This window comes from Eulemur rufifrons, chromosome 20, assembly GCF_041146395.1.
Source record: "Eulemur rufifrons isolate Redbay chromosome 20, OSU_ERuf_1, whole genome shotgun sequence".
Lineage (NCBI taxonomy): Eukaryota > Metazoa > Chordata > Mammalia > Primates > Lemuridae > Eulemur > Eulemur rufifrons.
Genome location: NC_091002.1, coordinates 30,102,159 through 30,112,011, shown reverse-complemented (window position 1 = coordinate 30,112,011; position 9,853 = coordinate 30,102,159). Strand labels below are relative to the sequence as shown.

At 41.4% G+C, this 9,853-nt stretch overlaps 1 non-coding gene across 1 annotated transcript; it reads left to right on the top strand.

Annotated features, from left to right (window-relative positions):
• Nucleotides 1-9,308: 9,308 nt before the first annotated feature.
• Nucleotides 9,309-9,410, top strand: LOC138401280 (U6 spliceosomal RNA). The gene has a single exon (XR_011236444.1). It is a non-coding gene; the product is annotated as a U6 spliceosomal RNA (small nuclear RNA).
• The last annotated feature ends 443 nt before the right edge of the window (nt 9,411-9,853 follow it).

The following is a 9,853-nucleotide window of genomic DNA, read 5'->3' as shown; positions in this document are numbered from 1 at the left end:
AGCAGAGACAGAAACACTTGTACAGGGCACAGCCCCAAGACACAGACTTGCTAAAAGATACTCAATCACACGATTATAGAGAACCTTTCCTCTCCACAACCCACCACCACAAGGCTCCAGTATAAAAACAATGGGTTACAAAGAATAAACAGAGAAGCTCTAAAGCCAAAAGAGGAAACAAAAACAGACTCTAGAAGAACTTGAAGTCTCTGGTACCTATAGTGACAACGAACATTAAACACAGGTCAACTGCTCTCCAGATGAACATATAACCTCACACTCAAGGCTATCTAGTTCAGTTCCTGTTACCAAGTACAACATGTCCAGCTTTCAACAAAAATTTACAATGCATGCAAAAGGCAAGGAAAAACACAGTCTAAAGAGACAAAGCCATCGTGAGAATGACACTCAGGTAAAACACAGATATTGGAATTATCAGACAGGAAATTTTAAATAACTAGGATTAATATGTTAAGGTCTCTAATGGAAGAAGCAAATAACATCAAGATGGGTAACGGAAGCTCTTAAGTAAAAGTCAAAAGGAAAGGCTAAAAAATCAAAACCATAGTAACAGAAATGAAGAATTCCTTTGATAGTATCATCAGCAGATTCAACAAGGCCAAAGAAAAAATCAGTGAACTAGAAGATAGAAACTTCTCAAACTGAAGTACAAAGAGAAAAAAAAATTAATTAATAATAATAATAAAAATAAAAGAACAGAATATCCAAGGACTATGAGACAATTTCAAAAAGTATAATATATATGCAATTAGAATACCAGAAGGACAAGAAAGAATTGAGTAAGAGAAACTCTAATAATTGCTAAGAACTTTCCAAAATTAATGTCAGACACCAAACCACAAATCTAAGAAGCTCAGAGGATACCACGTAGGATAAATTACATATATACATATATGTGTATACACACACATATATATGCACACATACACACACACACAGGTGCTCCTTAACTTACTATAGGGTTTTGCGCCAATAAACCCATCATAAGTTGAAAATATTGTAAGTCAAAAGTACATTTAGGGCTGGGCGCGGTGGCTCACGCCTGTAATCCTAGCACTCTGGGAGGCCGAGGAGGGAGGATCGCTCAAGGTCAGGAGTTCAAGACCAGCCTGAGCAAGAGCGAGACCCCACCTCTACTAAAAATAGAAAGAAATTATCTGGACAGCTAAAAATATATATAGGAAAAAATTAGCCGGGCATGGTGGCACATGCCTGTAGTCCCAGCTACTCAGGAGGCTGAGGCAGAAAGACTGCTTGAACCCAGGAGTTTGAGGTTGCTGTGAGCTAGGCTGATGCCACGGCACTCTAGCCCAGGCAACAGAGCGAGACTCTGTCTAAAAAAAAAAAAAAAAAGTACATTTAGTACACCTAACCTACCAAACATCATAGCTTAGCCTAGCCCACCTTAAACGTGCTCAGAAGACTTACATTAGCCTACAGTTGGGCAAAATCATCTAACACAAAGCCTATCCTATAATAAAGTGTTGAATATCTCATGTAATTTATTGAATACTATACTGAAAGTGAAAAACAGCATGGTTGTGTGGCTACTTGAAGTATTTTTCTACTGAATGCATAGCACTCTCCCACCATTTTATTTTTTTTATTTTTTTTTTTTTTGAGACAGAGTCTCACTTTGTTGCCCAGGCTAGAGTGAGTGCCGTGGCATCAGCCTAGCTCACAGCAACCTCAAACTCCTGGGCTCAAGCGATCCTCCTGCCTCAGCCTCCCAAGTAGCTGGGACTACAGGCATGCGCCACTATGCCCGGCTAATTTTTCTATATATATATTTTTAGTTGTCCATATAATTTTTTTCTATTTTTAGTAGAGACAGGGTCTCGCTCTTGCTCAGGCTGGTCTCGAACTCCTGACCTTGAGCAATCCACCCGCCTCGGCCTCCCAGAGTGCTAGGATTACAGGCGTGAGCCACCGCGCCCGGCCTTCTCCCACCATTTTAAAGTTAAAAAAATTGTAAGTCAAACCATCATAAGTCAGGGAATATCTGTAAACTGTATATTATTAAATAATAATTAAAGAGTATATAATTAAATATTTAAATAACAGTATTTAATAATATTATTTAAGTAATATTTAGTATTAAATAAAATAATAAATATTTAATATTATTTAAATAATTAAATGATGTATGTTTTTTATGTATATAATATTCAAACTGCAAAAAAACCAAAGACAGAGAAAATTTTGGAAGACAGAAAGAAAAAAGAAAAACCTAATGAATAGAGAAATGTCGACAAGAATTACCATTAACTTCTTACTAGAAATCATTTAATCAACAAAAGAGTATAATATAATCTTTAAAATTTTGAAAAAAAAAATCTCCAATCTGGAACTCTATATCCAGTGAAATTATCCTTCCAAAGTAAAAATAAAGGAAGGCTTCCTCAGACCAAAAAAAAAAAATCCTGAAGGAATTTATTGTCAGTAGACCTGCCCTCTAAGAAATGTTAAAAGACATTCTTTAGACAATGGAAAAATTATATAAGTCAACAACTTGAATCTGTATAAAGAAAAGAAGAGCATTGGAGAAGGAATAAATAAGGTAAAATAAAATGTTTTACTTTTTTCATTCTTAATTGATCTAATATATAACTGCATCACTTTATTTAAGGTAAATACTAGTAACAATGTATTACATGATTCTAGCACATGCATAAGTGAAATGAATGGCAGCAACGTCACCAAGAGTGGAGGAAAGGAACTGGGGATACTCTGTTATACATGTGAAGCAGTATAGTATCATTTGAAGATGTACTTAGACAATTTAAAACTGTATATTGTAAGCTATAGTGTTACCATCAAAAAGTTTTAAAAGAAGTATAAGTTATCTGCTAAGGCAGGAAATAAAGTGGTATCATATAAAATGCTCCACTAAAACCTGAGAAGGCAGAAAAATAGGGACAAAAGAAACAAAAAACATATGCAATTAATAGGAAAAAAGTTACAAAGATTATGGATATTAATCCAACTATATCAAGAATCGCTTTAAATGTGGATGGTCTAAGGAACCAATAAGAAGACAGAGATGGTCAGAACAGATACGAAAACACAGCCCAAGCATATATTTTCTATAAGAACCCCGCTTTAAATATAAAGACTCAGATTAAAAGTAAACAGGTAGAGAAAGATATATACCATGCTATCACTAATCAAAATAATGCTGAGTTGCTTTATTGATTTCAGACAATGCAGACTTTGGTACAAGGAAGATTACTAGGGATAAAGAGGGCTATTGTACAATGATAAAGAGGTCAATTCTCCAAGAAGATATAACAATCCCAAATGTGCATGCACCTAATGATAGTTCATCAAAATACGTGAGGCAAAAACTGATAGAACTGCAAGGAGAAATACACAAGTACACAGCATCAAACTCTATAGATCAATAAGTGCTTTGGGAATGATGCCATGAACTGAAATTACTCTCTATTTTAACACTACCTCACCATCCACAAATATGGTGACTGAAGTAAGTCAGGGACCACCCCCACCAAAGTCATGGTAACAACCATGATTTTAAAAACCAACCAACAAATTTAAAAGACACAACATTTGGGTCACCTTCTGTAGAATTAAAAACTGTGCTAATCACCTTATATACCTCATCTCAATTTGTCTTCATAAAGACCATGTATTATAGCCCTATGGATAAATTATCTACAATCCTTATTTAGAGATATTTTTCCAAAAAATGAAGGGCATAATAGGCACACAGATTGCCCTGGAAATAAGAGTTTTCTGGTTAAACTTTGGTTCATCAGAAGATGACCAGGAACACCACTTTCCCTGATTATTTTGTTTTCCAGGTTTTTTCTGTAGCATATTACTGTAAATTATTACAATTTAGAATGTTAAAAAAGAAATAAACATTTTGCCCAAGTATTTTTCAAGGGAATGCTTAGTTGAAATCCTTCTCAGCAAGATTAATTTTCAGAAGGGAAATAGAAAATTATACAATAAGATTAAAGACTAAAACTTTGAATTGCATGGGAAAGATTTTGACAATGTAGGGCAGCTTGTAAACGGCAATTGTTTTAAAAAAAGTTTTGTCCTATAATAATTTCACACCATTCACAGATTTTTAGATATGTTAATCTAAAGAATCCATTACATAAAATAAAAAAGTTAATATATATTCTTTGTAGGTTTGATGGTGTGTTTTGTCAGGGAATTTGTTTCCTGCTTTGAAAAGTCCGTAAACAGGAAGTGACAGGTTTCAGCGAGCTTCCTCATCACACAGGAAGGACATAGGATTGATAAAGTGTGATAGGAAAAAATGATTTTTCTATAAAAGAAGGGCAGATTAAAACTAGGACATCAAATGTTAAGTTAATCTAATACATTTCTAAATACAAATGAAATGTCCCCTTACCCTTAGAAAGAAAAATTAAAACGCAAAATAATCAAGTAAGCTTTCTTAAAAGATTTCACATGAAAACTTGATAAGACTGTCTCTCTCTGCTTTTGATGCAAAAGTAAGCATTAAGATGGCACTTTTGGGCCGGGCGCGGTAGCTCACGCCTGTAATCCTAGCACTCTGGGAGGCCGAGGCCGGTGGATCACTCGAGGTCAGGAGTTCAAGACCAGCCTGAGCAAGAGCGAGACCCCGTCTCTACTAAAAATAGAAAGAAATTATCTGGCCAACTAAAATATATATAGAAAAATTAGCCGGGCATGGTGGTGCATGCCTGTAGTCCCAGCTACTCGGGAGGCTGAGGCAGTAGGATTGCTTAAGCCCCGGAGTTTGAGATTGCTGTGAGCTAGGCTGATGCCACGGCACTCACTCTAACCAGGGCAACAAAGCGACACTCTGTCTCAAAAAAAAAAAAAAAGATGGCACTTTTGGTCTGATAAAAATCTTTTGTTTGTCTCTTTATGTGGTCTTTCTCAAGTTTACTTATGCTATTGTGAGAAAGTAGGTTCTTTGTATAACTTAATTTCTTTCCAAGGAAGAGAACATAATTAAAGTCTCACCCTTGTTTGATGAACTATATTAGGCTTCAACATAAAATCTCTGCATTTCATTTTTCTCTACTTCTAGGCTGTTGAAAATGGTTTAGATTAGTCCTGCTGTGATCTGTTATATAGCTGCTACTGCAACCTACCTTATGGACTCTCACAGTAGACAGGGCAAAGTTGTCTCCTAGGGTTTTGCAAATTTAGGTCAGAGGTTTAAGACCTAAACTCCACTTGTGTGTGAGCCTCTTCCTCACCATATCGCCAATCTACAGAGGCTGTGTTTGTCAGAGTAAGCTAATGGCCATGACACGTAGCCTCTAAATAGCAGTGCCTTAGCACAATATAAGTTTATTTGTCATTCATATAAATTTCAAGACAAATCTTCCCCATTGTTAGGTGTCACCCCCAAGCCATGATTCAGGGGTGGGAGTGGAGGGGTCAGGCTCCTTCACTCTCTGCCACATCAGGCCTCTAAAAGTACTTTGTGATGTTCTCCATTCCAGCCTTCTAGAAGGGAAAAGAGCAGGTGATGCACAGGAGGTGCTACAGGCCTGGAAATGGCACACGTACTTCTATCCCCTTCCATTGGCTGAAACTCAGTCACATGGCCACACCCAACCGCAAGGGAGGCTGGGAAATGTAGTCTAGCAGTGTGCCTAGGCAAGGAGTCGGTTTAGGAAACAGCTGCGCAGCCACTGCCACATTAGCTTCTGTCTCCACATCATTCACTCTTCACTCGAACCTTATGGATGATTCTGTTACCATCTTCTTTTTTGGCTCCTTATAGATGATCATCCTAAATACCTCTGTAGTAGATGGAAGAGTGTCCCCCAGTCCCCCAAAAAATATTCATTTCCACCCAGAACCTCACCTAAATATGACCTTATTTGGAAATAAGATCTTTGCATATGTAATTAGTTAAGTCTTGAGATAAAATCATCCTGGATTTAGGGTGGGCCCTAGATCCCATAACCAGGATAGTTATAAGATGAGGAAAGGACACAGAGACACAGTGAAGAAGCCACGTGAAAACGGAGGCAGAGGTTGGAGTTATGCAGCTCCAAGCCGAAGGGGCACAGAAGCCACGTGAAGCCAGAAAAATCAAAGAGGAATTCTCCCCTAGAGCCTTCAGAGGGAGCATGGCCCTGCTGACACCTTGGTTTCAGACCTCTGGCCTCCAGAACTGAGAGAGAATAAATTTCTGTTGTTTTAATCACCAAGTTTGTGGTAATTTGTTATGGCAACCCTAGGAAACTAACACAGCCTCCCTCTCCACTGCTTCCCGCATGCCACCAGGTCTGGCTAATTTCACCCACTAAATACGTCCCCTCTCACCAGCAATACCCAGTCCCTTGCCATCTTTCACCTGTTACAGTTCAAAACCTCCACACCACAGGGCCGAGCTCCGATTTGCTCCCCCCTCAAATGCATCCCTCCAAGACCCTAATCTGACCCAAGTCATTCCCCTGCTGAAACCTCATCGGTGGCTCCCTGTCACCCACAGCAGGGCGTAAAGACCAAGTTGCCCACCACAGCCTGGGGGCCTCCCCTGACCCAGCCCCTGGCCCCTCACCACCTCTGCAGAGAATTCTGATCATCATGTGTTGCCTCGGCATCCATTTCAAGTATAAGCTGGACTTTCTCGTCCCAGAAGCAGGGCTGTCACCTTTGACCCAGTTTCCAGTTCTCCACCTCAGTTCCTCAGCTCCTCAATGTGGTCAGTCCAGATAATCTGCCTTATGCGACCGCCTCCTGGTGACCTTCCTATGGGACAGGTGGATACAACCTACTTGACTCTCCCTGAAGACCGCCATACCCCACATGGACTGTGCAGGTGACTGCAGTGACCTCCTCTCAGTCCCAGGGTAACCCCATGGAACTCAGACCTGTGTGTTCCAAACCCACCCGTGAGAACTCCCCATGGAAAACCTGCCCTGGATCCCAGTAAAGGCTTCGGCCCTCAGGATTCCCCCTCTTTCTCTGTTGCTCCCCACTCTGGTGGGCACGAACGTCTCCAGTGGCTCCCCCACTTCCGGTTGGCCCTGAGAGGTGGGCTGCCCTCTTCGCTCCAGGATCTGCAAGTAATAAAAGCGGCTCGCATTACTCCATGTGTTTTGCTGTGCTGCCTCACCTGATGAACACACCCAAACCCAACTCTCCTCCCAGTTACAGCTCTCCTAGAGAGTGGCTATCTTGGTAGGAATAAACTAGACACAGGTCAGACAAGAGCCACAGGTATCTGCCAGTATAAACAAGTTTCCTGCAAGAGGGACACCTGGTCATGGATGGATAGCTAAGCATTAGGCTGCCCACCAGGATAAAGAAGTGTCCTATGAAAGGCACACCGTAAACATCCAAGACCACCTCCCTGGAGCCCCTCCAGGACAGGGCTAGAGTTTATAGCCAGTCTCCAGAGAGAGACCTCACCCAAATTAGAGGAAAATCACAGCCTCGCACCACTGAGCTTTTGGCCATTCCCCAGAGCTACCAGCAGTTTCTCACCGTCACACCTTTGCCATGCAGCTCCCTCTTCTGGACACCTTCTTCCTATTGCTTGGGTCCCTTCCTCCATTCTTCAACTTGGAGCTCACGTCGCCTCTGCAAGAGGCCTTATTAATTATCCCCTGGCCCAGATGGGGGCCCTGCCCTTACTACATTGTACAGGAGGTATTAGTATCTTGTTTTCGGTCAGGTTACCTCCAAAACCCTGAGTTTCACAACAATCATAGCTACTCCCAATTGGCTGTGTCAAAAATTGTCCAATGTGCTTTGCATACATTAAGTTGTTTAATCTTCACAACATTCGCACCATGTGTCACCATTCCCATTTTACAGATGAGGAAACTGAGGTGAGGAAGGAGAAGTAACTTGATTAGGGGCCATCTGTCACCAGCAGTAACAGAGCAAGATTCAAATCCAAATCCACCCAGAGGTTTTCGTCCTCTCTGCCACATCTAACTGCTTTTTGTTGCTGTTTCAGAAAGCCCTGACACAGGTAAAATATCAGAAACACACGGAAAAAAAACCCTTTAAAAATGTACCGTTCATAATCTTAGAGAAAAAAAAAGAAATTAACCAAAAAGACTTGGTTAAGAACCCTGATGTGATCAAGGCATTTACTTAATTTTTTAAAAATAAATAATACTGCCGCAAGTTAACATAGAAGGACACTATCCTCCACAAATGCCTAGAAACTCCCCGTTTCAATGCGGTTCACATTTTATTAAGCACCTACTGTGTACAGAGACCTTTATATGCCCAATGAGGCTAGAAAAACAACAAAAGTAATTGGAAGTCAGTGACAACAGGGAAATAAAATAAGGATTCCAAGAATTTATGAAGGAAAATTTTCCCTCTAACTTAAAAATGGATATATTTGTGTTCTAAATCTAATGCAATCAAACCAAGGTGGGGGAGGGTTGGGAGGTGAGGATATAGGATTTGCAGACGTGACAACAGTGACATCTCGTGGTCATCATTGGTAAAGCACCTCAAGTGCTTTTCTGCAGAGAGCAGCACAGACAGCCGTGTTCATTAAATATTTACTGAGAACCCATTACAGATAAACACCACCTCAGGCCCTGGCTGCCAGCCCACCCGTGTTCTTCTCTCCGCGGGCTCCATCCCACACCTGAGTGAGCTCATGCACATGCACCTCAGCCAAGTCCCAGATACAAAGTAGGTAAAGAAAATGATTCTGGCTGTTTTTCTCTAAGACAGACTGGAGATTTTGTGCAGACCTAAAATGACCAAAACTAGGCAAGGGATATTTGTCCATGGGAACAAAGAAAAACGTGTGTACTGAAGTAGGCTGTGATATTGAAGACCTAGAGTAGGGTCGGTCAGTTCTCCACAAACTGCTTCCACGTTCTCTTTCTCTTTCATCCTTTCTCTTTCCTTCCTCCAAGAAATTCAATGTGCCTTACAACGTGCATGGCAGCGAGAGAAAGCAAGAAGAGGAGGAAGGGATACGGACAGTGTTTGAAGGAACGTGAGGTCCCTTGGCCAGCTTTTGAGCTTAGGGGTACACACATTTGTGTCCTACTCCTCAGGGCAGATTGAAATCTGGTTGGTCAGAGTCCAGTGACTAAGGAAGCATCCCACACACGTCCTGGAAACATGCCTGGGATGCAGGAATTTTTGAGCCCGAGGTACCCAGAGTGAGATCTAGAAGGGCAGAGACAGGCTCCATGTGGACACTCCCCTCTGGCCCATGGACCCCTCAGCCAGTGGGATGGACGTGGCCAGAGGAAGGCCATGGCAGGGGGCCTCTAAAGTGTGGGCTCTCGTGAAGATCTAAGGGTAGTACTGTGCTCACTTCGTCAGCACATATACTAAAATTGGAACGATACAGAGATTAGCATGGCCCCTGAGCAAGGATGACATGCAACAAAAATTAAAAATATTATTTTAAAATACCAAAAAAAAAAATGTAAGGGTAGTACTGCTCTTACCTGTCTTTCCTTTCCACACATGTCTTGGCTGGGACCATTTCGCCGTGGAGCAACTGTTTGAACATTCATGTAGTCTGTGTGGAAGAGGAATGAGAGAGACAGACAAGCCACACGTCTCTTTCTAAAAGCCTTCTTGTCATCCAACACCTGTCAGACTTCAATGCCCACTGGAATCACCTGGGATCTTGTTAGAAGGCAGATTCTGGCTCGGTGGGTCTGGGGTGAGGCGCAAGAACCTGCATTTCTAACAGCTGCCCGGATGCTGCTGCTGCTCCGAGGACCATGCTTTGAGTAGCAAGGCTGCAGTAGACATAATTTTTGTCTGCCTGGCATTCATTTATTTTGGAGAACCCACCTCACTCCCATGCCACAGGAAGGCTGCTCGGTCCATGTGGTTCACC